Source organism: Ranitomeya variabilis, chromosome 1 (assembly GCF_051348905.1).
Source record: "Ranitomeya variabilis isolate aRanVar5 chromosome 1, aRanVar5.hap1, whole genome shotgun sequence".
NCBI classification, from domain to species: Eukaryota; Metazoa; Chordata; class Amphibia; order Anura; family Dendrobatidae; genus Ranitomeya; species Ranitomeya variabilis.
This window is the reverse complement of record NC_135232.1, coordinates 912,240,810-912,267,404: the sequence shown is the minus strand read 5'-3', so window position 1 is coordinate 912,267,404 and position 26,595 is coordinate 912,240,810. Positions and strand designations below refer to the sequence as shown.

Sequence of the window (26,595 nt, the reverse complement as noted above, 5' to 3'; positions counted from 1 at the left end):
AAGTGGCAAACCATTTCTGATCATCTCTTCTCGGCCAAATGGCTCAAGATCAAGCGTAGTGTCTGTTCTTATTAGTTTAATATCTGATACGTCCCCTATTTGGGGACCATATATTAAATGGATTTTTGGAACAGGGAGCTGGAAATGGAGCTTGCTTTGTCACACGGAACCTTCACGGGGATGGAGGGTGTGGTTATGCAGATTCAAAATGCGTTGCGCACAGCTTGAACACATGCACACCGCAGAACTGTCATCGACAGAGCATCCAGAGTTTCTGGAAATGTCTTCCCTGCGGCAATCTTTTGCTACGTCTCCACAGTGGGTGTCGGTTGTAGGCCTTGGTGCGGCCCAAGTGGCAAACCATTTCTGATCATCTCTTCTCGGCCAAATGGCTCAAGATCAAGCGTAGTGTCTGTTCTTATTAGTTTAATATCTGATACGTCCCCTATTTGGGGACCATATATTAAATGGATTTTTGGAACAGGGAGCTGGAAATGGAGCTTGCTTTGTCACACGGAACCTTCACAGGGATGGAGGGTGTGGTTATGCAGATTCAAAATGCGTTGCGCACAGCTTGAACACATGCACACCGCAGAACTGTCATCGACAGAGCATCCAGAGTTTCTGGAAATGTCTTCCCTGCGGCAATCTTTTGCTACGTCTCCACAGTGGGTGTCGGTTGTAGGCCTTGGTGCGGCCCAAGTGGCAAACCATTTCTGATCATCTCTTCTCGGCCAAATGGCTCAAGATCAAGCGTAGTGTCTGTTCTTATTAGTTTAATATCTGATACGTCCCCTATTTGGGGACCATATATTAAATGGATTTTTGGAACAGGGAGCTGGAAATGGAGCTTGCTCTGTCACTCGGAACCTTCACGGGGATGGAGGGTGTGGTTATGCAGATTCAAAACGCGTTGCGCACAGCTTGAACACATGCACACCGCAGAACTGTCATCGACAGAGCATCCAGAGTTTCTGGAAATGTCTTCCCTGCGGCAATCTTTTGCTACGTCTCCACAGTGGGTGTCGGTTGTAGGCCTTGGTGCGGCCCAAGTGGCAAACCATTTCTGATCATCTCTTCTCGGCCAAATGGCTCAAGATCAAGCGTAGTGTCTGTTCTTATTAGTTTAATACCTGATACGTCCCCTATTTGGGGACCATATATTAAATGGATTTTTGGAACAGGGAGCTGGAAATGGAGCTTGCTCTGTCACATGGAACCTTCACGGGGATGGAGGGTGTGGTTATGCAGATTCAAAACGCGTTGCGCACAGCTTGAACACATGCACACCGCAGAACTATGATTGACAGATCATCCAGAGTTTCTGGAAATGTCTTCCCTGCGGCAATCTTTTGCTACGTCTCCACAGTGGGTGTCGGTTGTAGGCCTTGGTGCGGCCCAAGTGGCAAACCATTTCTGATCATCTCTTCTTGGCCAAATGGCTCAAGATCAAGCGTAGTGTCTGTTCTTATTAGTTTAATATCTGATACGTCCCCTATTTGGGGACAATATATTAAATGGATTTTTGGAACAGGGAGCTGGAAATGGAGCTTGCTTTGTCGCACGGAACCTTCACGGGGGTGGAGGGTGTGGTTATGCAGATTCAAAACGCGTTGCGCACAGCTTGAACACATGCACACCGCAGAACTGTCATCGACAGATCATCCAGAGTTTCTGGAAATGTCTTCCCTGCGGCAATCTTTTGCTACGTCTCCACAGTGGGTGTCGGTTGTAGGCCTTGGTGCGGCCCAAGTGGCAAACCATTTCTGATCATCTCTTCTCGGCCAAATGGCTCAAGATCAAGCGTAGTGTCTGTTCTTATTAGTTTAATATCTGATACATCCCCTATTTGGGGACCATATATTAAATGGACTTTTGGAACAGGGAGCTGGAAATGGAGCTTGCTTTGTCACACGGAACCTTCACGGGGATGGAGGGTGTGGTTATGCAGATTCAAAACGCGTTGCGCACAGCTTGAACACATGCACACCGCAGAACTATGATTGACAGATCATCCAGAGTTTCTGGAAATGTCTTCCCTGCGGCAATCTTTTGCTACGTCTCCACAGTGGGTGTCGGTTGTAGGCCTTGGTGCGGCCCAAGTGGCAAACCATTTCTCTTCATCTCTTCTTGGCCAAATGGCTCAAGATCAAGCGTAGTGTCTGTTCTTATTAGTTTAATATCTGATACGTCCCCTATTTGGGGACAATATATTAAATGGATTTTTGGAACAGGGAGCTGGAAATGGAGCTTGCTTTGTCACACGGAACCTTCACGGGGATGGAGGGTGTGGTTATGCAGATTCAAAACGCGTTGCGCACAGTTTGAACACATGCACACCGCAGAACTGTCATCGACAGAGCATCCAGAGTTTCTGGAAATGTCTTCCCTGCGGCAATCTTTTGCTACGTCTCCACAGTGGATGTCGGTTGTAGGCCTTGGTGCGGCCCAAGTGGCAAACCATTTCTGATCATCTCTTCTCGGCCAAATGGCTCAAGATCAAGCGTAGTGTCTGTTCTTATTAGTTTAATATCTGATACGTCCCCTATTTGGGGACCATACATTAAATGGATTTTTGGAACAGGGAGCTGGAAATGGAGCTTGCTTTGTCACACGGAACCTTCACGGGGATGGAGGGTGTGGTTATGCAGATTCAAAACGCGTTGCGCACAGCTTGAACACATGCACACCGCAGAACTGTCATCGACAGAGCATCCAGAGTTTCTGGAAATGTCTTCCCTGCGGCAATCTTTTGCTACGTCTCCACAGTTGGTGTCGGTTGTAGGCCTTGGTGCGGCCCAAGTGGCAAACCATTTCTGATCATCTCTTCTCGGCCAAATGGCTCAAGATCAAGCGTAGTGTCTGTTTTTATTAGTTTAATATCTGATACGTCCCCTATTTGGGGACCATATATTAAATGGATTTTTGGAACAGGGAGCTGGAAATGGAGCTTGCTTTGTCACACGGAACCTTCACGGGGATGGAGGGTGTGGTTATGCAGATTCAAAATGCGTTGCGCACAGCTTGAACACATGCACACCGCAGAACTGTCATCGACAGAGCATCCAGAGTTTCTGGAAATGTCTTCCCTGCGGCAATCTTTTGCTACGTCTCCACAGTGGGTGTCGGTTGTAGGCCTTGGTGCGGCCCAAGTGGCAAACCATTTCTGATCATCTCTTCTCGGCCAAATGGCTCAAGATCAAGCGTAGTGTCTGTTCTTATTAGTTTAATATCTGATACGTCCCCTATTTGGGGACCATATATTAAATGGATTTTTGGAACAGGGAGCTGGAAATGGAGCTTGCTCTGTCACATGGAACCTTCACGGGGATGGAGGGTGTGGTTATGCAGATTCAAAACGCGTTGCGCACAGCTTGAACACATGCACACCGCAGAACTGTCATCGACAGAGCATCCAGAGTTTCTGGAAATGTCTTCCCTGCGGCTATCTTTTGCTACGTCTCCACAGTAAGTGTCGGTTGCAGGCCTTGGTGCGGCCCAAGTGGCAAACCATTTCTGATCATCTCTTCTCGGCCAAATGGCTCAAGATCAAGCGTAGTGTCTGTTCTTATTAGTTTAATAGCTGATACGTCCCCTATTTGGGGACCATATATTAAATGGATTTTTGGAACAGGGAGCTGGAAATGGAGCTTGCTTTGTCGCACGGAACCTTCACGGGGGTGGAGGGTGTGGTTATGCAGATTCAAAACGCGTTGCGCACAGCTTGAACACATGCACACCGCAGAACTGTCATCGACAGATCATCCAGAGTTTCTGGAAATGTCTTCCCTGCGGCAATATTTTGCTACGTCTCCACAGTGGGTGTCGGTTGTAGGCCTTGGTGCGGCCCAAGTGGCAAACCATTTCTGATCATCTCTTCTCGGCCAAATGGCTCAAGATCAAGCGTAGTGTCTGTTCTTATTAGTTTAATATCTGATACATCCCCTATTTGGGGACCATATATTAAATGGATTTTTGGAACAGGGAGCTGGAAATGGAGCTTGCTTTGTCACACGGAACCTTCACGGGGATGGAGGGTGTGGTTATGCAGATTCAAAACGCGTTGCGCACAGCTTGAACACATGCACACCGCAGAACTATGATTGACAGATCATCCAGAGTTTCTGGAAATGTCTTCCCTGCGGCAATCTTTTGCTACGTCTCCACAGTGGGTGTCGGTTGTAGGCCTTGGTGCGGCCCAAGTGGCAAACCATTTCTGATCATCTCTTCTTGGCCAAATGGCTCAAGATCAAGCGTAGTGTCTGTTCTTATTAGTTTAATATCTGATACGTCCCCTATTTGGGGACAATATATTAAATGGATTTTTGGAACAGGGAGCTGGAAATGGAGCTTGCTTTGTCGCACGGAACCTTCACGGGGGTGGAGGGTGTGGTTATGCAGATTCAAAACGCGTTGCGCACAGCTTGAACACATGCACACCGCAGAACTGTCATCGACAGATCATCCAGAGTTTCTGGAAATGTCTTCCCAGCGGCAATCTTTTGCTACGTCTCCACAGTGGGTGTCGGTTGTAGGCCTTGGTGCGGCCCAAGTGGCAAACCATTTCTGATCATCTCTTCTCGGCCAAATGGCTCAAGATCAAGCGTAGTGTCTGTTCTTATTAGTTTAATATCTGATACATCCCCTATTTGGGGACCATATATTAAATGGATTTTTGGAACAGGGAGCTGGAAATGGAGCTTGCTTTGTCACACGGAACCTTCACGGGGATGGAGGGTGTGGTTATGCAGATTGAAAACGCGTTGCGCACAGCTTGAACACATGCACACCGCAGAACTATGATTGACAGATCATCCAGAGTTTCTGGAAATGTCTTCCCTGCGGCAATCTTTTGCTACGTCTCCACAGTGGGTGTCGGTTGTAGGCCTTGGTGCGGCCCAAGTGGCAAACCATTTCTGATCATGTCTTCTCGGCCAAATGGCTCAAGATCAAGCGTAGTGTCTGTTCTTATTAGTTTAATAGCTGATACGTCCCCTATTTGGGGACCATATATTAAATGGATTTTTGGAACAGGGAGCTGGAAATGGAGCTTGCTTTGTCGCACGGAACCTTCACGGGGATGGAGGGTGTGGTTATGCAGATTCAAAACGCGTTGCACACAGCTTGAACACATGCACACCGCAGAACTGTCATCGATAGAGCATCCAGAGTTTCTGGAAATGTCTTCCCTGCGGCAATCTTTTGCTACGTCTCACAGTGGATGTCGGTTGTAGGCCTTGGTGTGGCCCAAGTGGCAAACCATTTCTGATCATCTCTTCTCGGCCAAATGGCTCAAGATCAAGCGTAGTGTCTGTTCTTATTAGTTTAATATCTGATACGTCCCCTATTTGGGGACCATATATTAAATGGATTTTTGGAACAGGGAGCTGGAAATGGAGCTTGCTTTGTCACACGGAACCTTCACGGGGATGGAGGGTGTGGTTATGCAGATTCAAAACGCGTTGCGCACAGCTTGAACACATGCACACCGCAGAACTGTCATCGACAGAGCATCCAGAGTTTCTGGAAATGTCTTCCCTGCGGCAATCTTTTGCTACGTCTCCACAGTTGGTGTCGGTTGTAGGCCTTGGTGCGGCCCAAGTGGCAAACCATTTCTGATCATCTCTTCTTGGCCAAATGGCTCAAGATCAAGCGTAGTGTCTGTTCTTATTAGTTTAATATCTGATACGTCCCCTATTTGGGGACCATATATTAAATGGATTTTTGGAACAGGGAGCTGGAAATGGAGCTTGCTTTGTCACACGGAACCTTCACGGGGATGGAGGGTGTGGTTATGCAGATTCAAAATGCGTTGCGCACAGCTTGAACACATGCACACCGCAGAACTGTCATCGACAGAGCATCCAAAGTTTCTGGAAATGTCTTCCCTGCGGCAATCTTTTGCTACGTCTCCACAGTGGGTGTCGGTTGTAGGCCTTGGTGCGGCCCAAGTGGCAAACCATTTCTGATCATCTCTTCTCGGCCAAATGGCTCAAGATCAAGCGTAGTGTCTGTTCTTATTAGTTTAATATCTGATACGTCCCCTATTTGGGGACCATATATTAAATGGATTTTTGGAACAGGGAGCTGGAAATGGAGCTTGCTCTGTCACTCGGAACCTTCACGGGGATGGAGGGTGTGGTTATGCAGATTCAAAACGCGTTGCGCACAGCTTGAACACATGCACACCGCAGAACTGTCATCGACAGAGCATCCAGAGTTTCTGGAAATGTCTTCCCTGCGGCAATCTTTTGCTACGTCTCCACAGTGGGTGTCGGTTGTAGGCCTTGGTGCGGCCCAAGTGGCAAACCATTTCTGATCATCTCTTCTCGGCCAAATGGCTCAAGATCAAGCGTAGTGTCTGTTCTTATTAGTTTAATACCTGATACGTCCCCTATTTGGGGACCATATATTAAATGGATTTTTGGAACAGGGAGCTGGAAATGGAGCTTGCTCTGTCACATGGAACCTTCACGGGGATGGAGGGTGTGGTTATGCAGATTCAAAACGCGTTGCGCACAGCTTGAACACATGCACACCGCAGAACTGTCATCGACAGAGCATCCAGAGTTTCTGGAAATGTCTTCCCTGCGGCTATCTTTTGCTACGTCTCCACAGTAAGTGTCGGTTGCAGGCCTTGGTGCGGCCCAAGTGGCAAACCATTTCTGATCATCTCTTCTCGGCCAAATGGCTCAAGATCAAGCGTAGTGTCTGTTCTTATTAGTTTAATAGCTGATACGTGCCCTATTTGGGGACCATATATTAAATGGATTTTTGGAACAGGGAGCTGGAAATGGAGCTTGCTTTGTCGCACGGAACCTTCACGGGGGTGGAGGGTGTGGTTATGCAGATTCAAAACGCGTTGCGCACAGCTTGAACACATGCACACCGCAGAACTGTCATCGACAGATCATCCAGAGTTTCTGGAAATGTCTTCCCTGCGGCAATCTTTTGCTACGTCTCCACAGTGGGTGTCGGTTGTAGGCCTTGGTGCGGCCCAAGTGGCAAACCATTTCTGATCATCTCTTCTCGGCCAAATGGCTCAAGATCAAGCGTAGTGTCTGTTCTTATTAGTTTAATATCTGATACATCCCTTATTTGGGGACCATATATTAAATGGATTTTTGGAACAGGGAGCTGGAAATGGAGCTTGCTTTGTCACACGGAACCTTCACGGGGATGGAGGGTGTGGTTATGCAGATTCAAAACGCGTTGCGCACAGCTTGAACACATGCACACCGCAGAACTATGATTGACAGATCATCCAGAGTTTCTGGAAATGTCTTCCCTGCGGCAATCTTTTGCTACGTCTCCACAGTGGGTGTCGGTTGTAGGCCTTGGTGCGTCCCAAGTGGCAAACCATTTCTGATCATCTCTTCTTGGCCAAATGGCTCAAGATCAAGCGTAGTGTCTGTTCTTATTAGTTTAATATCTGATACGTCCCCTATTTGGGGACAATATATTAAATGGATTTTTGGAACAGGGAGCTGGAAATGGAGCTTGCTTTGTCGCACGGAACCTTCACGGGGGTGGAGGGTGTGGTTATGCAGATTCAAAACGCGTTGCGCACAGCTTGAACACATGCACACCGCAGAACTGTCATCGACAGATCATCCAGAGTTTCTGGAAATGTCTTCCCTGCGGCAATCTTTTGCTACGTCTCCACAGTGGGTGTCGGTTGTAGGCCTTGGTGCGGCCCAAGTGGCAAACCATTTCTGATCATCTCTTCTCGGCCAAATGGCTCAAGATCAAGCGTAGTGTCTGTTCTTATTAGTTTAATATCTGATACGTCCCCTATTTGGGGACCATATATTAAATGGATTTTTGGAACAGGGAGCTGGAAATGGAGCTTGCTTTGTCACACGGAACCTTCACGGGGATGGAGGGTGTGGTTATGCAGATTCAAAATGCGTTGCGCACAGCTTGAACACATGCACACCGCAGAACTGTCATCGACAGAGCATCCAGAGTTTCTGGAAATGTCTTCCCTGCGGCAATCTTTTGCTACGTCTCCACAGTGGGTGTCGGTTGTAGGCCTTGGTGCGGCCCAAGTGGCAAACCATTTCTGATCATCTCTTCTCGGCCAAATGGCTCAAGATCAAGCGTAGTGTCTGTTCTTATTAGTTTAATATCTGATACGTCCCCTATTTGGGGACCATATATTAAATGGATTTTTGGAACAGGGAGCTGGAAATGGAGCTTGCTTTGTCACACGGAACCTTCACGGGGATGGAGGGTGTGGTTATGCAGATTCAAAATGCGTTGCGCACAGCTTGAACACATGCACACCGCAGAACTGTCATCGACAGAGCATCCAGAGTTTCTGGAAATGTCTTCCCTGCGGCAATCTTTTGCTACGTCTCCACAGTGGGTGTCGGTTGTAGGCCTTGGTGCGGCCCAAGTGGCAAACCATTTCTGATCATCTCTTCTCGGCCAAATGGCTCAAGATCAAGCGTAGTGTCTGTTCTTATTAGTTTAATATCTGATACGTCCCCTATTTGGGGACCATATATTAAATGGATTTTTGGAACAGGGAGCTGGAAATGGAGCTTGCTCTGTCACTCGGAACCTTCACGGGGATGGAGGGTGTGGTTATGCAGATTCAAAACGCGTTGCGCACAGCTTGAACACATGCACACCGCAGAACTGTCATCGACAGATCATCCAGAGTTTCTGGAAATGTCTTCCCTGCGGCAATCTTTTGCTACGTCTCCACAGTGGGTGTCGGTTGTAGGCCTTGGTGCGGCCCAAGTGGCAAACCATTTCTGATCATCTCTTCTCGGCCAAATGGCTCAAGATCAAGCGTAGTGTCTGTTTTTATTAGTTTAATATCTGATACGTCCCCTATTTGGGGACCATATATTAAATGGATTTTTGGAACAGGGAGCTGGAAATGGAGCTTGCTTTGTCACACGGAACCTTCACGGGGATGGAGGGTGTGGTTATGCAGATTCAAAATGCGTTGCGCACAGCTTGAACACATGCACACCGCAGAACTGTCATCGACAGAGCATCCAGAGTTTCTGGAAATGTCTTCCCTGCGGCAATCTTTTGCTACGTCTCCACAGTGGGTGTCGGTTGTAGGCCTTGGTGCGGCCCAAGTGGCAAACCATTTCTGATCATCTCTTCTCGGCCAAATGGCTCAAGATCAAGCGTAGTGTCTGTTCTTATTAGTTTAATATCTGATACGTCCCCTATTTGGGGACCATATATTAAATGGATTTTTGGAACAGGGAGCTGGAAATGGAGCTTGCTCTGTCACTCGGAACCTTCACGGGGATGGAGGGTGTGGTTATGCAGATTCAAAACGCGTTGCGCACAGCTTGAACACATGCACACCGCAGAACTGTCATCGACAGAGCATCCAGAGTTTCTGGAAATGTCTTCCCTGCGGCAATCTTTTGCTACGTCTCCACAGTGGGTGTCGGTTGTAGGCCTTGGTGCGGCCCAAGTGGCAAACCATTTCTGATCATCTCTTCTCGGCCAAATGGCTCAAGATCAAGCGTAGTGTCTGTTCTTATTAGTTTAATATCTGATACGTCCCCTATTTGGGGACCATATATTAAATGGATTTTTGGAACAGGGAGCTGGAAATGGAGCTTGCTCTGTCACATGGAACCTTCACGGGGATGGAGGGTGTGGTTATGCAGATTCAAAACGCGTTGCGCACAGCTTGAACACATGCACACCGCAGAACTGTCATCGACAGAGCATCCAGAGTTTCTGGAAATGTCTTCCCTGCGGCTATCTTTTGCTACATCTCCACAGTAAGTGTCGGTTGCAGGCCTTGGTGCGGCCCAAGTGGCAAACCATTTCTGATCATCTCTTCTCGGCCAAATGGCTCAAGATCAAGCGTAGTGTCTGTTCTTATTAGTTTAATAGCTGATACGTCCCCTATTTGGGGACCATATATTAAATGGATTTTTGGAACAGGGAGCTGGAAATGGAGCTTGCTTTGTCGCACGGAACCTTCACGGGGGTGGAGGGTGTGGTTATGCAGATTCAAAACGCGTTGCGCACAGCTTGAACACATGCACACCGCAGAACTGTCATCGACAGATCATCCAGAGTTTCTGGAAATGTCTTCCCTGCGGCAATATTTTGCTACGTCTCCACAGTGGGTGTCGGTTGTAGGCCTTGGTGCGGCCCAAGTGGCAAACCATTTCTGATCATCTCTTCTCGGCCAAATGGCTCAAGATCAAGCGTAGTGTCTGTTCTTATTAGTTTAATATCTGATACATCCCCTATTTGGGGACCATATATTAAATGGATTTTTGGAACAGGGAGCTGGAAATGGAGCTTGCTTTGTCACACGGAACCTTCACGGGGATGGAGGGTGTGGTTATGCAGATTCAAAACGCGTTGCGCACAGCTTGAACACATGCACACCGCAGAACTATGATTGACAGATCATCCAGAGTTTCTGGAAATGTCTTCCCTGCGGCAATCTTTTGCTACGTCTCCACAGTGGGTGTCGGTTGTAGGCCTTGGTGCGGCCCAAGTGGCAAACCATTTCTGATCATCTCTTCTTGGCCAAATGGCTCAAGATCAAGCGTAGTGTCTGTTCTTATTAGTTTAATATCTGATACGTCCCCTATTTGGGGACAATATATTAAATGGATTTTTGGAACAGGGAGCTGGAAATGGAGCTTGCTTTGTCGCACGGAACCTTCACGGGGGTGGAGGGTGTGGTTATGCAGATTCAAAACGCGTTGCGCACAGCTTGAACACATGCACACCGCAGAACTGTCATCGACAGATCATCCAGAGTTTCTGGAAATGTCTTCCCAGCGGCAATCTTTTGCTACGTCTCCACAGTGGGTGTCGGTTGTAGGCCTTGGTGCGGCCCAAGTGGCAAACCATTTCTGATCATCTCTTCTCGGCCAAATGGCTCAAGATCAAGCGTAGTGTCTGTTCTTATTAGTTTAATATCTGATACATCCCCTATTTGGGGACCATATATTAAATGGATTTTTGGAACAGGGAGCTGGAAATGGAGCTTGCTTTGTCACACGGAACCTTCACGGGGATGGAGGGTGTGGTTATGCAGATTGAAAACGCGTTGCGCACAGCTTGAACACATGCACACCGCAGAACTATGATTGACAGATCATCCAGAGTTTCTGGAAATGTCTTCCCTGCGGCAATCTTTTGCTACGTCTCCACAGTGGGTGTCGGTTGTAGGCCTTGGTGCGGCCCAAGTGGCAAACCATTTTTGATCATCTCTTCTCGGCCAAATGGCTCAAGATGAAGCATAGTGTCTGTTCTTATTAGTTTAATATCTGATACGTCCCCTATTTGGGGACCATATATTAAATGGATTTTTGGAACAGGGAGCTGGAAATGGAGCTTGCTTTGTCACACGGAACCTTCACGGGGATGGAGGGTGTGGTTATGCAGATTCAAAACGCATTGTGCACAGCTTGAACACATGCACACCGCAGAACTGTAATCGATAGAGCATCCAGAGTTTCTGGAAATGTCTTTCCTGCGGCAATCTTTTGCTACGTCTCCACAGTGGGTGTCGGTTGTAGGCCTTGGTGCGGCCCAAGTGGCAAACCATTTCTGATCATCTCTTCTCGGCCAAATGGCTCAAGATCAAGCGTAGTGTCTGTTCTTATTAGTTTAATATCTGATACGTCCCCTATTTGGGGACCATATATTAAATGGATTTTTGGAACTGGGACCTGGAAATGGAGCTTGCTTTGTCACACGGAACCTTCACGGGGATGGAGGTTGTGGTTATGCAGATTCAAAACGCGTTGCGCACAGCTTGAACACATGCACACCGCAGAACTGTCATCGACAGAGCATCCAGAGTTTCTGGAAATGTCTTCCCTGCGGCAATCTTTTGCTACGTCTCCACAGTGGATGTCGGTTGTAGGCCTTGGTGCGGCCCAAGTGGCAAACCATTTCTGATCATCTCTTCTCGGCCAAATGGCTCAAGATCAAGCGTAGTGTCTGTTCTTATTAGTTTAATATCTGATACGTCCCCTATTTGGGGACCATACATTAAATGGATTTTTGGAACAGGGAGCTGGAAATGGAGCTTGCTTTGTCACACGGAACCTTCACGGGGATGAAGGGTGTGGTTATGCAGATTCAAAACGCGTTGCGCACAGCTTGAACACATGCACACCGCAGAACTGTCATCGACAGAGCATCCAGAGTTTCTGGAAATGTCTTCCCTGCAGCAATCTTTTGCTACGTCTCCACAGTGGGTGTCGGTTGTAGGCCTTGGTGCGGCCCAAGTGGCAAACCATTTCTGATCATCTCTTCTCGGCCAAATGGCTCAAGATCAAGTGTAGTGTCTGTTCTTATTAGTTTAATATCTGATACATCCCCTATTTGGGGACCATATATTAAATGGATTTTTGGAACAGGGAGCTGGAAATGGAGCTTGCTTTGTCGCACGGAACCTTCACGGGGATGGAGGGTGTGGTTATGCAGATTCAAAACGCGTTGCGCACAGCTTGAACACATGCACACCGCAGAACTGTCATCGATAGAGCATCCAGAGTTTCTGGAAATGTCTTCCCTGCGGCAATCTTTTGCTACATCTCACAGTGGATGTCGGTTGTAGGCGTTGGTGTGGCCCAAGTGGCAAACCATTTCTGATCATCTCTTCTCGGCCAAATGGCTCAAGATCAAGCGTAGTGTCTGTTCTTATTAGTTTAATATCTGATACGTCCCCTATTTGGGGACCATATATTAAATGGATTTTTGGAACAGGGAGCTGGAAATGGAGCTTGCTTTGTCACACGGAACCTTCACGGGGATGGAGGGTGTGGTTATGCAGATTCGAAACGCGTTGCGCACAGCTTGAACACATGCACACCGCAGAACTGTCATCGACAGAGCATCCAGAGTTTCTGGAAATGTCTTCCCTGCGGCAATCTTTTGCTACGTCTCCACAGTTGGTGTCGGTTGTAGGCCTTGGTGCGGCCCAAGTGGCAAACCATTTCTGATCATCTCTTCTCGGCCAAATGGCTCAAGATCAAGCGTAGTGTCTGTTCTTATTAGTTTAATATCTGATACGTCCCCTATTTGGGGACCATATATTAAATGGACTTTTGGAACAGGGAGCTGGAAATGGAGCTTGCTTTGTCACACGGAACCTTCACGGGGATGGAGGGTGTGGTTATGCAGATTCAAAACGCGTTGCGCACAGCTTGAACACATGCACACCGCAGAACTATGATTGACAGATCATCCAGAGTTTCTGGAAATGTCTTCCCTGCGGCAATCTTTTGCTACGTCTCCACAGTGGGTGTCGGTTGTAGGCCTTGGTGCGGCCCAAGTGGCAAACCATTTCTCTTCATCTCTTCTTGGCCAAATGGCTCAAGATCAAGCGTAGTGTCTGTTCTTATTAGTTTAATATCTGATACGTCCCCTATTTGGGGACAATATATTAAATGGATTTTTGGAACAGGGAGCTGGAAATGGAGCTTGCTTTGTCACACGGAACCTTCACGGGGATGGAGGGTGTGGTTATGCAGATTCAAAACGCGTTGCGCACAGTTTGAACACATGCACACCGCAGAACTGTCATCGACAGAGCATCCAGAGTTTCTGGAAATGTCTTCCCTGCGGCAATCTTTTGCTACGTCTCCACAGTGGATGTCGGTTGTAGGCCTTGGTGCGGCCCAAGTGGCAAACCATTTCTGATCATCTCTTCTCGGCCAAATGGCTCAAGATCAAGCGTAGTGTCTGTTCTTATTAGTTTAATATCTGATACGTCCCCTATTTGGGGACCATACATTAAATGGATTTTTGGAACAGGGAGCTGGAAATGGAGCTTGCTTTGTCACACGGAACCTTCACGGGGATGGAGGGTGTGGTTATGCAGATTCAAAACGCGTTGCGCACAGCTTGAACACATGCACACCGCAGAACTGTCATCGACAGAGCATCCAGAGTTTCTGGAAATGTCTTCCCTGCGGCAATCTTTTGCTACGTCTCCACAGTTGGTGTCGGTTGTAGGCCTTGGTGCGGCCCAAGTGGCAAACCATTTCTGATCATCTCTTCTCGGCCAAATGGCTCAAGATCAAGCGTAGTGTCTGTTTTTATTAGTTTAATATCTGATACGTCCCCTATTTGGGGACCATATATTAAATGGATTTTTGGAACAGGGAGCTGGAAATGGAGCTTGCTTTGTCACACGGAACCTTCACGGGGATGGAGGGTGTGGTTATGCAGATTCAAAATGCGTTGCGCACAGCTTGAACACATGCACACCGCAGAACTGTCATCGACAGAGCATCCAGAGTTTCTGGAAATGTCTTCCCTGCGGCAATCTTTTGCTACGTCTCCACAGTGGGTGTCGGTTGTAGGCCTTGGTGCGGCCCAAGTGGCAAACCATTTCTGATCATCTCTTCTCGGCCAAATGGCTCAAGATCAAGCGTAGTGTCTGTTCTTATTAGTTTAATATCTGATACGTCCCCTATTTGGGGACCATATATTAAATGGATTTTTGGAACAGGGAGCTGGAAATGGAGCTTGCTCTGTCACATGGAACCTTCACGGGGATGGAGGGTGTGGTTATGCAGATTCAAAACGCGTTGCGCACAGCTTGAACACATGCACACCGCAGAACTGTCATCGACAGAGCATCCAGAGTTTCTGGAAATGTCTTCCCTGCGGCTATCTTTTGCTACGTCTCCACAGTAAGTGTCGGTTGCAGGCCTTGGTGCGGCCCAAGTGGCAAACCATTTCTGATCATCTCTTCTCGGCCAAATGGCTCAAGATCAAGCGTAGTGTCTGTTCTTATTAGTTTAATAGCTGATACGTCCCCTATTTGGGGACCATATATTAAATGGATTTTTGGAACAGGGAGCTGGAAATGGAGCTTGCTTTGTCGCACGGAACCTTCACGGGGGTGGAGGGTGTGGTTATGCAGATTCAAAACGCGTTGCGCACAGCTTGAACACATGCACACCGCAGAACTGTCATCGACAGATCATCCAGAGTTTCTGGAAATGTCTTCCCTGCGGCAATATTTTGCTACGTCTCCACAGTGGGTGTCGGTTGTAGGCCTTGGTGCGGCCCAAGTGGCAAACCATTTCTGATCATCTCTTCTCGGCCAAATGGCTCAAGATCAAGCGTAGTGTCTGTTCTTATTAGTTTAATATCTGATACATCCCCTATTTGGGGACCATATATTAAATGGATTTTTGGAACAGGGAGCTGGAAATGGAGCTTGCTTTGTCACACGGAACCTTCACGGGGATGGAGGGTGTGGTTATGCAGATTCAAAACGCGTTGCGCACAGCTTGAACACATGCACACCGCAGAACTATGATTGACAGATCATCCAGAGTTTCTGGAAATGTCTTCCCTGCGGCAATCTTTTGCTACGTCTCCACAGTGGGTGTCGGTTGTAGGCCTTGGTGCGGCCCAAGTGGCAAACCATTTCTGATCATCTCTTCTTGGCCAAATGGCTCAAGATCAAGCGTAGTGTCTGTTCTTATTAGTTTAATATCTGATACGTCCCCTATTTGGGGACAATATATTAAATGGATTTTTGGAACAGGGAGCTGGAAATGGAGCTTGCTTTGTCGCACGGAACCTTCACGGGGGTGGAGGGTGTGGTTATGCAGATTCAAAACGCGTTGCGCACAGCTTGAACACATGCACACCGCAGAACTGTCATCGACAGATCATCCAGAGTTTCTGGAAATGTCTTCCCTGCGGCAATCTTTTGCTACGTCTCCACAGTGGGTGTCGGTTGTAGGCCTTGGTGCGGCCCAAGTGGCAAACCATTTCTGATCATCTCTTCTCGGCCAAATGGCTCAAGATCAAGCGTAGTGTCTGTTCTTATTAGTTTAATATCTGATACATCCCCTATTTGGGGACCATATATTAAATGGATTTTTGGAACAGGGAGCTGGAAATGGAGCTTGCTTTGTCACACGGAACCTTCACGGGGATGGAGGGTGTGGTTATGCAGATTGAAAACGCGTTGCGCACAGCTTGAACACATGCACACCGCAGAACTATGATTGACAGATCATCCAGAGTTTCTGGAAATGTCTTCCCTGCGGCAATCTTTTGCTACGTCTCCACAGTGGGTGTCGGTTGTAGGCCTTGGTGCGGCCCAAGTGGCAAACCATTTCTGATCATGTCTTCTCGGCCAAATGGCTCAAGATCAAGCGTAGTGTCTGTTCTTATTAGTTTAATAGCTGATACGTCCCCTATTTGGGGACCATATATTAAATGGATTTTTGGAACAGGGAGCTGGAAATGGAGCTTGCTTTGTCGCACGGAACCTTCACGGGGATGGAGGGTGTGGTTATGCAGATTCAAAACGCGTTGCACACAGCTTGAACACATGCACACCGCAGAACTGTCATCGATAGAGCATCCAGAGTTTCTGGAAATGTCTTCCCTGCGGCAATCTTTTGCTACGTCTCACAGTGGATGTCGGTTGTAGGCCTTGGTGTGGCCCAAGTGGCAAACCATTTCTGATCATCTCTTCTCGGCCAAATGGCTCAAGATCAAGCGTAGTGTCTGTTCTTATTAGTTTAATATCTGATACGTCCCCTATTTGGGGACCATATATTAAATGGATTTTTGGAACAGGGAGCTGGAAATGGAGCTTGCTTTGTCACACGGAACCTTCACGGGGATGGAGGGTGTGGTTATGCAGATTCAAAACGCGTTGCGCACAGCTTGAACACATGCACACCGCAGAACTGTCATCGACAGAGCATCCAGAGTTTCTGGAAATGTCTTCCCTGCGGCAATCTTTTGCTACGTCTCCACAGTTGGTGTCGGTTGTAGGCCTTGGTGCGGCCCAAGTGGCAAACCATTTCTGATCATCTCTTCTCGGCCAAATGGCTCAAGATCAAGCGTAGTGTCTGTTCTTATTAGTTTAATATCTGATACGTCCCCTATTTGGGGACCATATATTAAATGGATTTTTGGAACAGGGAGCTGGAAATGGAGCTTGCTTTGTCACACGGAACCTTCACGGGGATGGAGGGTGTGGTTATGCAGATTCAAAATGCGTTGCGCACAGCTTGAACACATGCACACCGCAGAACTGTCATCGAAAGAGCATCCAAAGTTTCTGGAAATGTCTTCCCTGCGGCAATCTTTTGCTACGTCTCCACAGTGGGTGTCGGTTGTAGGCCTTGGTGCGGCCCAAGTGGCAAACCATTTCTGATCATCTCTTCTCGGCCAAATGGCTCAAGATCAAGCGTAGTGTCTGTTCTTATTAGTTTAATATCTGATACGTCCCCTATTTGGGGACCATATATTAAATGGATTTTTGGAACAGGGAGCTGGAAATGGAGCTTGCTCTGTCACTCGGAACCTTCACGGGGATGGAGGGTGTGGTTATGCAGATTCAAAACGCGTTGCGCACAGCTTGAACACATGCACACCGCAGAACTGTCATCGACAGAGCATCCAGAGTTTCTGGAAATGTCTTCCCTGCGGCAATCTTTTGCTACGTCTCCACAGTGGGTGTCGGTTGTAGGCCTTGGTGCGGCCCAAGTGGCAAACCATTTCTGATCATCTCTTCTCGGCCAAATGGCTCAAGATCAAGCGTAGTGTCTGTTCTTATTAGTTTAATACCTGATACGTCCCCTATTTGGGGACCATATATTAAATGGATTTTTGGAACAGGGAGCTGGAAATGGAGCTTGCTCTGTCACATGGAACCTTCACGGGGATGGAGGGTGTGGTTATGCAGATTCAAAACGCGTTGCGCACAGCTTGAACACATGCACACCGCAGAACTGTCATCGACAGAGCATCCAGAGTTTCTGGAAATGTCTTCCCTGCGGCTATCTTTTGCTACGTCTCCACAGTAAGTGTCGGTTGCAGGCCTTGGTGCGGCCCAAGTGGCAAACCATTTCTGATCATCTCTTCTCGGCCAAATGGCTCAAGATCAAGCGTAGTGTCTGTTCTTATTAGTTTAATAGCTGATACGTGCCCTATTTGGGGACCATATATTAAATGGATTTTTGGAACAGGGAGCTGGAAATGGAGCTTGCTTTGTCGCACGGAACCTTCACGGGGGTGGAGGGTGTGGTTATGCAGATTCAAAACGCGTTGCGCACAGCTTGAACACATGCACACCGCAGAACTGTCATCGACAGATCATCCAGAGTTTCTGGAAATGTCTTCCCTGCGGCAATCTTTTGCTACGTCTCCACAGTGGGTGTCGGTTGTAGGCCTTGGTGCGGCCCAAGTGGCAAACCATTTCTGATCATCTCTTCTCGGCCAAATGGCTCAAGATCAAGCGTAGTGTCTGTTCTTATTAGTTTAATATCTGATACATCCCTTATTTGGGGACCATATATTAAATGGATTTTTGGAACAGGGAGCTGGAAATGGAGCTTGCTTTGTCACACGGAACCTTCACGGGGATGGAGGGTGTGGTTATGCAGATTCAAAACGCGTTGCGCACAGCTTGAACACATGCACACCGCAGAACTATGATTGACAGATCATCCAGAGTTTCTGGAAATGTCTTCCCTGCGGCAATCTTTTGCTACGTCTCCACAGTGGGTGTCGGTTGTAGGCCTTGGTGCGTCCCAAGTGGCAAACCATTTCTGATCATCTCTTCTTGGCCAAATGGCTCAAGATCAAGCGTAGTGTCTGTTCTTATTAGTTTAATATCTGATACGTCCCCTATTTGGGGACAATATATTAAATGGATTTTTGGAACAGGGAGCTGGAAATGGAGCTTGCTTTGTCGCACGGAACCTTCACGGGGGTGGAGGGTGTGGTTATGCAGATTCAAAACGCGTTGCGCACAGCTTGAACACATGCACACCGCAGAACTGTCATCGACAGATCATCCAGAGTTTCTGGAAATGTCTTCCCTGCGGCAATCTTTTGCTACGTCTCCACAGTGGGTGTCGGTTGTAGGCCTTGGTGCGGCCCAAGTGGCAAACCATTTCTGATCATCTCTTCTCGGCCAAATGGCTCAAGATCAAGCGTAGTGTCTGTTCTTATTAGTTTAATATCTGATACGTCCCCTATTTGGGGACCATATATTAAATGGATTTTTGGAACAGGGAGCTGGAAATGGAGCTTGCTTTGTCACACGGAACCTTCACGGGGATGGAGGGTGTGGTTATGCAGATTCAAAATGCGTTGCGCACAGCTTGAACACATGCACACCGCAGAACTGTCATCGACAGAGCATCCAGAGTTTCTGGAAATGTCTTCCCTGCGGCAATCTTTTGCTACGTCTCCACAGTGGGTGTCGGTTGTAGGCCTTGGTGCGGCCCAAGTGGCAAACCATTTCTGATCATCTCTTCTCGGCCAAATGGCTCAAGATCAAGCGTAGTGTCTGTTCTTATTAGTTTAATATCTGATACGTCCCCTATTTGGGGACCATATATTAAATGGATTTTTGGAACAGGGAGCTGGAAATGGAGCTTGCTTTGTCACACGGAACCTTCACGGGGATGGAGGGTGTGGTTATGCAGATTCAAAATGCGTTGCGCACAGCTTGAACACATGCACACCGCAGAACTGTCATCGACAGAGCATCCAGAGTTTCTGGAAATGTCTTCCCTGCGGCAATCTTTTGCTACGTCTCCACAGTGGGTGTCGGTTGTAGGCCTTGGTGCGGCCCAAGTGGCAAACCATTTCTGATCATCTCTTCTCGGCCAAATGGCTCAAGATCAAGCGTAGTGTCTGTTCTTATTAGTTTAATATCTGATACGTCCCCTATTTGGGGACCATATATTAAATGGATTTTTGGAACAGGGAGCTGGAAATGGAGCTTGCTCTGTCACTCGGAACCTTCACGGGGATGGAGGGTGTGGTTATGCAGATTCAAAACGCGTTGCGCACAGCTTGAACACATGCACACCGCAGAACTGTCATCGACAGAGCATCCAGAGTTTCTGGAAATGTCTTCCCTGCGGCAATCTTTTGCTACGTCTCCACAGTGGGTGTCGGTTGTAGGCCTTGGTGCGGCCCAAGTGGCAAACCATTTCTGATCATCTCTTCTCGGCCAAATGGCTCAAGATCAAGCGTAGTGTCTGTTCTTATTAGTTTAATACCTGATACGTCCCCTATTTGGGGACCATATATTAAATGGATTTTTGGAACAGGGAGCTGGAAATGGAGCTTGCTCTGTCACATGGAACCTTCACGGGGATGGAGGGTGTGGTTATGCAGATTCAAAACGCGTTGCGCACAGCTTGAACACATGCACACCGCAGAACTATGATTGACAGATCATCCAGAGTTTCTGGAAATGTCTTCCCTGCGGCAATCTTTTGCTACGTCTCCACAGTGGGTGTCGGTTGTAGGCCTTGGTGCGGCCCAAGTGGCAAACCATTTCTGATCATCTCTTCTCGGCCAAATGGCTCAAGATCAAGCGTAGTGTCTGTTTTTATTAGTTTAATATCTGATACGTCCCCTATTTGGGGACCATATATTAAATGGATTTTTGGAACAGGGAGCTGGAAATGGAGCTTGCTTTGTCACACGGAACCTTCACGGGGATGGAGGGTGTGGTTATGCAGATTCAAAATGCGTTGCGCACAGCTTGAACACATGCACACCGCAGAACTGTCATCGACAGAGCATCCAGAGTTTCTGGAAATGTCTTCCCTGCGGCAATCTTTTGCTACGTCTCCACAGTGGGTGTCGGTTGTAGGCCTTGGTGCGGCCCAAGTGGCAAACCATTTCTGATCATCTCTTCTCGGCCAAATGGCTCAAGATCAAGCGTAGTGTCTGTTCTTATTAGTTTAATATCTGATACGTCCCCTATTTGGGGACCATATATTAAATGGATTTTTGGAACAGGGAGCTGGAAATGGAGCTTGCTCTGTCACTCGGAACCTTCACGGGGATGGAGGGTGTGGTTATGCAGATTCAAAACGCGTTGCGCACAGCTTGAACACATGCACACCGCAGAACTGTCATCGACAGAGCATCCAGAGTTTCTGGAAATGTCTTCCCTGCGGCAATCTTTTGCTACGTCTCCACAGTGGGTGTCGGTTGTAGGCCTTGGTGCGGCCCAAGTGGCAAACCATTTCTGATCATCTCTTCTCGGCCAAATGGCTCAAGATCAAGCGTAGTGTCTGTTCTTATTAGTTTAATATCTGATACGTCCCCTATTTGGGGACCATATATTAAATGGATTTTTGGAACAGGGAGCTGGAAATGGAGCTTGCTCTGTCACATGGAACCTTCACGGGGATGGAGGGTGTGGTTATGCAGATTCAAAACGCGTTGCGCACAGCTTGAACACATGCACACCGCAGAACTGTCATCGACAGAGCATCCAGAGTTTCTGGAAATGTCTTCCCTGCGGCTATCTTTTGCTACATCTCCACAGTAAGTGTCGGTTGCAGGCCTTGGTGCGGCCCAAGTGGCAAACCATTTCTGATCATCTCTTCTCGGCCAAATGGCTCAAGATCAAGCGTAGTGTTTGTTCTTATTAGTTTAATAGCTGATACGTCCCCTATTTGGGGACCATATATTAAATGGATTTTTGGAACAGGGAGCTGGAAATGGAGCTTGCTTTGTCGCACGGAACCTTCACGGGGGTGGAGGGTGTGGTTATGCAGATTCAAAACACGTTGCGCACAGCTTGAACACATGCACACCGCAGAACTGTCATCGACAGATCATCCAGAGTTTCTGGAAATGTCTTCCCTGCGGCAATATTTTGCTACGTCTCCACAGTGGGTGTCGGTTGTAGGCCTTGGTGCGGCCCAAGTGGCAAACCATTTCTGATCATCTCTTCTCGGCCAAATGGCTCAAGATCAAGCGTAGTGTCTGTTCTTATTAGTTTAATATCTGATACATCCCCTATTTGGGGACCATATATTAAATGGATTTTTGGAACAGGGAGCTGGAAATGGAGCTTGCTTTGTCACACGGAACCTTCACGGGGATGGAGGGTGTGGTTATGCAGATTCAAAACGCGTTGCGCACAGCTTGAACACATGCACACCGCAGAACTATGATTGACAGATCATCCAGAGTTTCTGGAAATGTCTTCCCTGCGGCAATCTTTTGCTACGTCTCCACAGTGGGTGTCGGTTGTAGGCCTTGGTGCGGCCCAAGTGGCAAACCATTTCTGATCATCTCTTCTTGGCCAAATGGCTCAAGATCAAGCGTAGTGTCTGTTCTTATTAGTTTAATATCTGATACGTCCCCTATTTGGGGACAATATATTAAATGGATTTTTGGAACAGGGAGCTGGAAATGGAGCTTGCTTTGTCGCACGGAACCTTCACGGGGGTGGAGGGTGTGGTTATGCAGATTCAAAACGCGTTGCGCACAGCTTGAACACATGCACACCGCAGAACTGTCATCGACAGATCATCCAGAGTTTCTGGAAATGTCTTCCCAGCGGCAATCTTTTGCTACGTCTCCACAGTGGGTGTCGGTTGTAGGCCTTGGTGCGGCCCAAGTGGCAAACCATTTCTGATCATCTCTTCTCGGCCAAATGACTCAAGATCAAGCGTAGTGTCTGTTCTTATTAGTTTAATATCTGATACATCCCCTATTTGGGGACCATATATTAAATGGATTTTTGGAACAGGGAGCTGGAAATGGAGCTTGCTTTGTCACACGGAACCTTCACGGGGATGGAGGGTGTGGTTATGCAGATTGAAAACGCGTTGCGCACAGCTTGAACACATGCACACCGCAGAACTATGATTGACAGATCATCCAGAGTTTCTGGAAATGTCTTCCCTGCGGCAATCTTTTGCTACGTCTCCACAGTGGGTGTCGGTTGTAGGCCTTGGTGCGGCCCAAGTGGCAAACCATTTCTGATCATGTCTTCTCGGCCAAATGGCTCAAGATCAAGCGTAGTGTCTGTTCTTATTAGTTTAATAGCTGATACGTCCCCTATTTGGGGACAATATATTAAATGGATTTTTGGAACAGGGAGCTGGAAATGGAGCTTGCTTTGTCACACGGAACCTTCACGGGGATGGAGGGTGTGGTTATGCAGATTCAAAACGCATTGCGCACAGCTTGAACACATGCACACCGCAGAACTGTCGTCGACAGAGCATCCAGAGTTTCTGGAAATGTCTTCCCTGCGGCAATCTTTTGCTACATCTCCACAGTGGGTGTCGGTTGTAGGCCTTGGTGCGGCCCAAGTGGCAAACCATTTTTGATCATCTCTTCTCGGCCAAATGGCTCAAGATGAAGCATAGTGTCTGTTCTTATTAGTTTAATATCTGATACGTCCCCTATTTGGGGACCATATATTAAATGGATTTTTGGAACAGGGAGCTGGAAATGGAGCTTGCTTTGTCACACGGAACCTTCACGGGGATGGAGGGTGTGGTTATGCAGATTCAAAACGCATTGTGCACAGCTTGAACACATGCACACCGCAGAACTGTAATCGATAGAGCATCCAGAGTTTCTGGAAATGTCTTTCCTGCGGCAATCTTTTGCTACGTCTCCACAGTGGGTGTCGGTTGTAGGCCTTGGTGCGGCCCAAGTGGCAAACCATTTCTGATCATCTCTTCTCGGCCAAATGGCTCAAGATCAAGCGTAGTGTCTGTTCTTATTAGTTTAATATCTGATACGTCCCCTATTTGGGGACCATATATTAAATGGATTTTTGGAACTGGGAGCTGGAAATGGAGCTTGCTTTGTCACACGGAACCTTCACGGGGATGGAGGGTGTGGTTATGCAGATTCAAAACGCGTTGCGCACAGCTTGAACACATGCACACCGCAGAACTGTCATCGACAGAGCATCCAGAGTTTCTGGAAATGTCTTCCCTGCGGCAATCTTTTGCTATGTCTCCACAGTGGATGTCGGTTGTAGGCCTTGGTGCGGCCCAAGTGGCAAACCATTTCTGATCATCTCTTCTCGGCCAAATGGCTCAAGATCAAGCGTAGTGTCTGTTCTTATTAGTTTAATATCTGATACGTCCCCTATTTGGGGACCATACATTAAATGGATTTTTGGAACAGGGAGCTGGAAATGGAGCTTGCTTTGTCACACGGAACCTTCACGGGGATGAAGGGTGTGGTTATGCAGATTCAAAACGCGTTGCGCACAGCTTGAACACATGCACACCGCAGAACTGTCATCGACAGAGCATCCAGAGTTTCTGGAAATGTCTTCCCTGCGGCAATCTTTTGCTACGTCTCCACAGTGGGTGTCGGTTGTAGGCCTTGGTGCGGCCCAAGTGGCAAACCATTTCTGATCATCTCTTCTCGGCCAAATGGCTCAAGATCAAGTGTAGTGTCTGTTCTTATTAGTTTAATATCTGATACATCCCCTATTTGGGGACCATATATTAAATGGATTTTTGGAACAGGGAGCTGGAAATGGAGCTTGCTTTGTCGCACGGAACCTTCACGGGGATGGAGGGTGTGGTTATGCAGATTCAAAACGCGTTGCGCACAGCTTGAACACATGCACACCGCAGAACTGTCATCGATAGAGCATCCAGAGTTTCTGGAAATGTCTTCCCTGCGGCAATCTTTTGCTACATCTCACAGTGGATGTCGGTTGTAGGCGTTGGTGTGGCCCAAGTGGCAAACCATTTCTGATCATCTCTTCTCGGCCAAATGGCTCAAGATCAAGCGTAGTGTCTGTTCTTATTAGTTTAATATCTGATACGTCCCCTATTTGGGGACCATATATTAAATGGATTTTTGGAACAGGGAGCTGGAAATGGAGCTTGCTTTGTCACACGGAACCTTCACGGGGATGGAGGGTGTGGTTATGCAGATTGGAAACGCGTTGCGCACAGCTTGAACACATGCACACCGCAGAACTGTCATCGACAGAGCATCCAGAGTTTCTGGAAATGTCTTCCCTGCGGCAATCTTTTGCTACGTCTCCACAGTTGGTGTCGGTTGTAGGCCTTGGTGCGGCCCAAGTGGCAAACCATTTCTGATCATCTCTTCTCGGCCAAATGGCTCAAGATCAAGCGTAGTGTCTGTTCTTATTAGTTTAATATCTGATACGTCCCCTATTTGGGGACCATATATTAAATGGATTTTTGGAACAGGGAGCTGGAAATGGAGCTTGCTTTGTCACACGGAACCTTCACGGGGATGGAGGGTGTGGTTATGCAGATTCAAAATGCGTTGCGCACAGCTTGAACACATGCACACCGCAGAACTGTCATCGACAGAGCATCCAGAGTTTCTGGAAATGTCTTCCCTGCGGCAATCTTTTGCTACGTCTCCACAGTGGGTGTCGGTTGTAGGCCTTGGTGCGGCCCAAGTGGCAAACCATTTTTGATCATCTCTTCTCGGCCAAATGGCTCAAGATGAAGCGTAGTGTCTGTTCTTATTAGTTTAATATCTGATACGTCCCCTATTTGGGGACCATATATTAAATGTATTTTTGGAACAGGGAGCTGGAAATGGAGCTTGCTTTGTCACACGGAACCTTCACGGGGATGGAGGGTGTGGTTATGCAGATTCAAAACGCATTGTGCACAGCTTGAACACATGCACACCGCAGAACTGTCATCGATAGAGCATCCAGAGTTTCTGGAAATGTCTTTCCTGCGGCAATCTTTTGCTAAATCTCCACAGTGGGTGTCGGTTGTAGGCCTTGGTGCGGCCCAAGTGACAAACCATTTCTGATCATCTCTTCTCGGCCAAATGGCTCAAGATCAAGCGTAGTGTCTGTTCTTATTAGTTTAATATCTGATACGTCCCCTATTTGGGGACCATATATTAAATGGATTTTTGGAACTGGGAGCTGGAAATGGAGCTTGCTTTGTCACACGGAACCTTCACGGGGATGGAGGGTGTGGTTATGCAGATTCAAAACGCGTTGCGCACAGCTTGAACACATGCACACCGCAGAACTGTCATCGACAGAGCATCCAGAGTTTCTGGAAATGTCTTCCCTGCGGCAATCTTTTGCTACGTCTCCACAGTGGATGTCGGTTGTAGGCCTTGGTGCGGCCCAAGTGGCAAACCATTTCTGATCATCTCCTCTCGGCCAAATGGCTCAAGATCAAGCGTAGTGTCTGTTCTTATTAGTTTAATATCTGATACGTCCCCTATTTGGGGACCATACATTAAATGGATTTTTGGAACAGGGAGCTGGAAATGGAGCTTGCTTTGTCACACGGAACCTTCACGGGGATGAAGGGTGTGGTTATGCAGATTCAAAATGCGTTGCGCACAGCTTGAACACATGCACACCGCAGAACTGTCATCGACAGAGCATCCAGAGTTTCTGGAAATGTCTTCCCTGCGGCAATCTTTTGCTACGTCTCCACAGTGGGTGTCGGTTGTAGGCCTTGGTGCGGCCCAAGTGGCAAACCATTTCTGATCATCTCTTCTCGGCCAAATGGCTCAAGATCAAGTGTAGTGTCTGTTCTTATTAGTTTAATATCTGATACGTCCCCTATTTGGGGACCATATATTAAATGGATTTTTGGAACAGGGAGCTGGAAATGGAGCTTGCTTTGTCGCACGGAACCTTCACGGGGATGGAGGGTGTGGTTATGCAGATTCAAAACGCGTTGCACACAGCTTGAACACATGCACACCGCAGAACTGTCATCGATAGAGCATCCAGAGTTTCTGGAAATGTCTTCCCTGCGGCAATCTTTTGCTACGTCTCACAGTGGATGTCGGTTGTAGGCCTTGGTGTGGCCC

At 47.8% G+C, this 26,595-nt stretch overlaps 76 pseudogenes; all 76 read left to right on the top strand.

The window, feature by feature from the left end:
- The first annotated feature begins 22 nt into the window (after positions 1 to 22).
- On the top strand, positions 23 to 196 carry LOC143795263 (U2 spliceosomal RNA; annotated as a pseudogene).
- A 176-nt stretch (positions 197 to 372) lies between these two features.
- Positions 373 to 546, top strand: LOC143794852 (U2 spliceosomal RNA; annotated as a pseudogene).
- Positions 547 to 722: 176 nt separating this feature from the next.
- Positions 723 to 896, top strand: LOC143801493 (U2 spliceosomal RNA; annotated as a pseudogene).
- A 176-nt stretch (positions 897 to 1,072) lies between these two features.
- On the top strand, positions 1,073 to 1,224 carry LOC143795608 (U2 spliceosomal RNA; annotated as a pseudogene).
- Positions 1,225 to 1,422: 198 nt separating this feature from the next.
- Positions 1,423 to 1,596, top strand: LOC143794153 (U2 spliceosomal RNA; annotated as a pseudogene).
- Positions 1,597 to 1,772: 176 nt separating this feature from the next.
- Positions 1,773 to 1,946, top strand: LOC143796905 (U2 spliceosomal RNA; annotated as a pseudogene).
- Positions 1,947 to 2,122: 176 nt separating this feature from the next.
- On the top strand, positions 2,123 to 2,296 carry LOC143794536 (U2 spliceosomal RNA; annotated as a pseudogene).
- A 176-nt stretch (positions 2,297 to 2,472) lies between these two features.
- On the top strand, positions 2,473 to 2,646 carry LOC143796018 (U2 spliceosomal RNA; annotated as a pseudogene).
- Positions 2,647 to 2,822: 176 nt separating this feature from the next.
- LOC143796571 (U2 spliceosomal RNA) lies at positions 2,823 to 2,996 on the top strand (annotated as a pseudogene).
- A 176-nt stretch (positions 2,997 to 3,172) lies between these two features.
- Positions 3,173 to 3,324, top strand: LOC143794491 (U2 spliceosomal RNA; annotated as a pseudogene).
- A 198-nt stretch (positions 3,325 to 3,522) lies between these two features.
- Positions 3,523 to 3,696, top strand: LOC143794395 (U2 spliceosomal RNA; annotated as a pseudogene).
- A 176-nt stretch (positions 3,697 to 3,872) lies between these two features.
- LOC143796348 (U2 spliceosomal RNA) lies at positions 3,873 to 4,046 on the top strand (annotated as a pseudogene).
- Positions 4,047 to 4,222: 176 nt separating this feature from the next.
- Positions 4,223 to 4,396, top strand: LOC143794151 (U2 spliceosomal RNA; annotated as a pseudogene).
- Positions 4,397 to 4,572: 176 nt separating this feature from the next.
- On the top strand, positions 4,573 to 4,746 carry LOC143796273 (U2 spliceosomal RNA; annotated as a pseudogene).
- A 176-nt stretch (positions 4,747 to 4,922) lies between these two features.
- On the top strand, positions 4,923 to 5,096 carry LOC143795952 (U2 spliceosomal RNA; annotated as a pseudogene).
- A 175-nt stretch (positions 5,097 to 5,271) lies between these two features.
- LOC143795262 (U2 spliceosomal RNA) lies at positions 5,272 to 5,445 on the top strand (annotated as a pseudogene).
- A 176-nt stretch (positions 5,446 to 5,621) lies between these two features.
- LOC143795651 (U2 spliceosomal RNA) lies at positions 5,622 to 5,795 on the top strand (annotated as a pseudogene).
- Positions 5,796 to 5,971: 176 nt separating this feature from the next.
- LOC143801492 (U2 spliceosomal RNA) lies at positions 5,972 to 6,145 on the top strand (annotated as a pseudogene).
- Positions 6,146 to 6,321: 176 nt separating this feature from the next.
- LOC143795607 (U2 spliceosomal RNA) lies at positions 6,322 to 6,473 on the top strand (annotated as a pseudogene).
- A 198-nt stretch (positions 6,474 to 6,671) lies between these two features.
- LOC143796544 (U2 spliceosomal RNA) lies at positions 6,672 to 6,845 on the top strand (annotated as a pseudogene).
- A 176-nt stretch (positions 6,846 to 7,021) lies between these two features.
- Positions 7,022 to 7,195, top strand: LOC143796756 (U2 spliceosomal RNA; annotated as a pseudogene).
- A 176-nt stretch (positions 7,196 to 7,371) lies between these two features.
- Positions 7,372 to 7,545, top strand: LOC143794150 (U2 spliceosomal RNA; annotated as a pseudogene).
- Positions 7,546 to 7,721: 176 nt separating this feature from the next.
- Positions 7,722 to 7,895, top strand: LOC143795260 (U2 spliceosomal RNA; annotated as a pseudogene).
- A 176-nt stretch (positions 7,896 to 8,071) lies between these two features.
- On the top strand, positions 8,072 to 8,245 carry LOC143795259 (U2 spliceosomal RNA; annotated as a pseudogene).
- Positions 8,246 to 8,421: 176 nt separating this feature from the next.
- LOC143801491 (U2 spliceosomal RNA) lies at positions 8,422 to 8,595 on the top strand (annotated as a pseudogene).
- A 176-nt stretch (positions 8,596 to 8,771) lies between these two features.
- On the top strand, positions 8,772 to 8,945 carry LOC143796570 (U2 spliceosomal RNA; annotated as a pseudogene).
- A 176-nt stretch (positions 8,946 to 9,121) lies between these two features.
- On the top strand, positions 9,122 to 9,295 carry LOC143801490 (U2 spliceosomal RNA; annotated as a pseudogene).
- Positions 9,296 to 9,471: 176 nt separating this feature from the next.
- Positions 9,472 to 9,623, top strand: LOC143794490 (U2 spliceosomal RNA; annotated as a pseudogene).
- A 198-nt stretch (positions 9,624 to 9,821) lies between these two features.
- On the top strand, positions 9,822 to 9,995 carry LOC143794394 (U2 spliceosomal RNA; annotated as a pseudogene).
- Positions 9,996 to 10,171: 176 nt separating this feature from the next.
- Positions 10,172 to 10,345, top strand: LOC143796347 (U2 spliceosomal RNA; annotated as a pseudogene).
- Positions 10,346 to 10,521: 176 nt separating this feature from the next.
- LOC143794149 (U2 spliceosomal RNA) lies at positions 10,522 to 10,695 on the top strand (annotated as a pseudogene).
- Positions 10,696 to 10,871: 176 nt separating this feature from the next.
- On the top strand, positions 10,872 to 11,045 carry LOC143796272 (U2 spliceosomal RNA; annotated as a pseudogene).
- Positions 11,046 to 11,221: 176 nt separating this feature from the next.
- On the top strand, positions 11,222 to 11,395 carry LOC143797215 (U2 spliceosomal RNA; annotated as a pseudogene).
- Positions 11,396 to 11,571: 176 nt separating this feature from the next.
- LOC143795565 (U2 spliceosomal RNA) lies at positions 11,572 to 11,740 on the top strand (annotated as a pseudogene).
- A 181-nt stretch (positions 11,741 to 11,921) lies between these two features.
- Positions 11,922 to 12,073, top strand: LOC143796092 (U2 spliceosomal RNA; annotated as a pseudogene).
- A 198-nt stretch (positions 12,074 to 12,271) lies between these two features.
- On the top strand, positions 12,272 to 12,445 carry LOC143794300 (U2 spliceosomal RNA; annotated as a pseudogene).
- A 175-nt stretch (positions 12,446 to 12,620) lies between these two features.
- On the top strand, positions 12,621 to 12,794 carry LOC143794906 (U2 spliceosomal RNA; annotated as a pseudogene).
- Positions 12,795 to 12,970: 176 nt separating this feature from the next.
- Positions 12,971 to 13,144, top strand: LOC143796256 (U2 spliceosomal RNA; annotated as a pseudogene).
- A 176-nt stretch (positions 13,145 to 13,320) lies between these two features.
- Positions 13,321 to 13,494, top strand: LOC143794535 (U2 spliceosomal RNA; annotated as a pseudogene).
- A 176-nt stretch (positions 13,495 to 13,670) lies between these two features.
- Positions 13,671 to 13,844, top strand: LOC143796015 (U2 spliceosomal RNA; annotated as a pseudogene).
- A 176-nt stretch (positions 13,845 to 14,020) lies between these two features.
- LOC143796569 (U2 spliceosomal RNA) lies at positions 14,021 to 14,194 on the top strand (annotated as a pseudogene).
- Positions 14,195 to 14,370: 176 nt separating this feature from the next.
- On the top strand, positions 14,371 to 14,522 carry LOC143794489 (U2 spliceosomal RNA; annotated as a pseudogene).
- Positions 14,523 to 14,720: 198 nt separating this feature from the next.
- On the top strand, positions 14,721 to 14,894 carry LOC143794393 (U2 spliceosomal RNA; annotated as a pseudogene).
- A 176-nt stretch (positions 14,895 to 15,070) lies between these two features.
- On the top strand, positions 15,071 to 15,244 carry LOC143796346 (U2 spliceosomal RNA; annotated as a pseudogene).
- Positions 15,245 to 15,420: 176 nt separating this feature from the next.
- Positions 15,421 to 15,594, top strand: LOC143794148 (U2 spliceosomal RNA; annotated as a pseudogene).
- A 176-nt stretch (positions 15,595 to 15,770) lies between these two features.
- LOC143796271 (U2 spliceosomal RNA) lies at positions 15,771 to 15,944 on the top strand (annotated as a pseudogene).
- A 176-nt stretch (positions 15,945 to 16,120) lies between these two features.
- On the top strand, positions 16,121 to 16,294 carry LOC143795951 (U2 spliceosomal RNA; annotated as a pseudogene).
- A 175-nt stretch (positions 16,295 to 16,469) lies between these two features.
- On the top strand, positions 16,470 to 16,643 carry LOC143795258 (U2 spliceosomal RNA; annotated as a pseudogene).
- Positions 16,644 to 16,819: 176 nt separating this feature from the next.
- LOC143795257 (U2 spliceosomal RNA) lies at positions 16,820 to 16,993 on the top strand (annotated as a pseudogene).
- A 176-nt stretch (positions 16,994 to 17,169) lies between these two features.
- Positions 17,170 to 17,343, top strand: LOC143801489 (U2 spliceosomal RNA; annotated as a pseudogene).
- Positions 17,344 to 17,519: 176 nt separating this feature from the next.
- On the top strand, positions 17,520 to 17,671 carry LOC143795606 (U2 spliceosomal RNA; annotated as a pseudogene).
- Positions 17,672 to 17,869: 198 nt separating this feature from the next.
- Positions 17,870 to 18,043, top strand: LOC143796541 (U2 spliceosomal RNA; annotated as a pseudogene).
- A 176-nt stretch (positions 18,044 to 18,219) lies between these two features.
- LOC143796755 (U2 spliceosomal RNA) lies at positions 18,220 to 18,393 on the top strand (annotated as a pseudogene).
- A 176-nt stretch (positions 18,394 to 18,569) lies between these two features.
- On the top strand, positions 18,570 to 18,743 carry LOC143794147 (U2 spliceosomal RNA; annotated as a pseudogene).
- A 176-nt stretch (positions 18,744 to 18,919) lies between these two features.
- On the top strand, positions 18,920 to 19,093 carry LOC143795256 (U2 spliceosomal RNA; annotated as a pseudogene).
- Positions 19,094 to 19,269: 176 nt separating this feature from the next.
- Positions 19,270 to 19,443, top strand: LOC143795255 (U2 spliceosomal RNA; annotated as a pseudogene).
- A 176-nt stretch (positions 19,444 to 19,619) lies between these two features.
- Positions 19,620 to 19,793, top strand: LOC143801488 (U2 spliceosomal RNA; annotated as a pseudogene).
- Positions 19,794 to 19,969: 176 nt separating this feature from the next.
- LOC143795605 (U2 spliceosomal RNA) lies at positions 19,970 to 20,121 on the top strand (annotated as a pseudogene).
- A 198-nt stretch (positions 20,122 to 20,319) lies between these two features.
- LOC143796568 (U2 spliceosomal RNA) lies at positions 20,320 to 20,493 on the top strand (annotated as a pseudogene).
- A 176-nt stretch (positions 20,494 to 20,669) lies between these two features.
- On the top strand, positions 20,670 to 20,843 carry LOC143801487 (U2 spliceosomal RNA; annotated as a pseudogene).
- Positions 20,844 to 21,019: 176 nt separating this feature from the next.
- LOC143794488 (U2 spliceosomal RNA) lies at positions 21,020 to 21,171 on the top strand (annotated as a pseudogene).
- Positions 21,172 to 21,369: 198 nt separating this feature from the next.
- On the top strand, positions 21,370 to 21,543 carry LOC143796111 (U2 spliceosomal RNA; annotated as a pseudogene).
- Positions 21,544 to 21,719: 176 nt separating this feature from the next.
- Positions 21,720 to 21,893, top strand: LOC143796345 (U2 spliceosomal RNA; annotated as a pseudogene).
- Positions 21,894 to 22,069: 176 nt separating this feature from the next.
- Positions 22,070 to 22,243, top strand: LOC143794146 (U2 spliceosomal RNA; annotated as a pseudogene).
- A 176-nt stretch (positions 22,244 to 22,419) lies between these two features.
- Positions 22,420 to 22,593, top strand: LOC143797279 (U2 spliceosomal RNA; annotated as a pseudogene).
- Positions 22,594 to 22,769: 176 nt separating this feature from the next.
- On the top strand, positions 22,770 to 22,943 carry LOC143795999 (U2 spliceosomal RNA; annotated as a pseudogene).
- A 176-nt stretch (positions 22,944 to 23,119) lies between these two features.
- On the top strand, positions 23,120 to 23,293 carry LOC143797213 (U2 spliceosomal RNA; annotated as a pseudogene).
- A 176-nt stretch (positions 23,294 to 23,469) lies between these two features.
- On the top strand, positions 23,470 to 23,643 carry LOC143794841 (U2 spliceosomal RNA; annotated as a pseudogene).
- Positions 23,644 to 23,819: 176 nt separating this feature from the next.
- LOC143796090 (U2 spliceosomal RNA) lies at positions 23,820 to 23,971 on the top strand (annotated as a pseudogene).
- Positions 23,972 to 24,169: 198 nt separating this feature from the next.
- LOC143794299 (U2 spliceosomal RNA) lies at positions 24,170 to 24,343 on the top strand (annotated as a pseudogene).
- A 175-nt stretch (positions 24,344 to 24,518) lies between these two features.
- Positions 24,519 to 24,692, top strand: LOC143794913 (U2 spliceosomal RNA; annotated as a pseudogene).
- Positions 24,693 to 24,868: 176 nt separating this feature from the next.
- On the top strand, positions 24,869 to 25,042 carry LOC143795254 (U2 spliceosomal RNA; annotated as a pseudogene).
- Positions 25,043 to 25,218: 176 nt separating this feature from the next.
- Positions 25,219 to 25,392, top strand: LOC143796765 (U2 spliceosomal RNA; annotated as a pseudogene).
- Positions 25,393 to 25,568: 176 nt separating this feature from the next.
- Positions 25,569 to 25,742, top strand: LOC143794840 (U2 spliceosomal RNA; annotated as a pseudogene).
- Positions 25,743 to 25,918: 176 nt separating this feature from the next.
- LOC143796576 (U2 spliceosomal RNA) lies at positions 25,919 to 26,070 on the top strand (annotated as a pseudogene).
- A 198-nt stretch (positions 26,071 to 26,268) lies between these two features.
- Positions 26,269 to 26,442, top strand: LOC143801570 (U2 spliceosomal RNA; annotated as a pseudogene).
- The last annotated feature ends 153 nt before the right edge of the window (positions 26,443 to 26,595 follow it).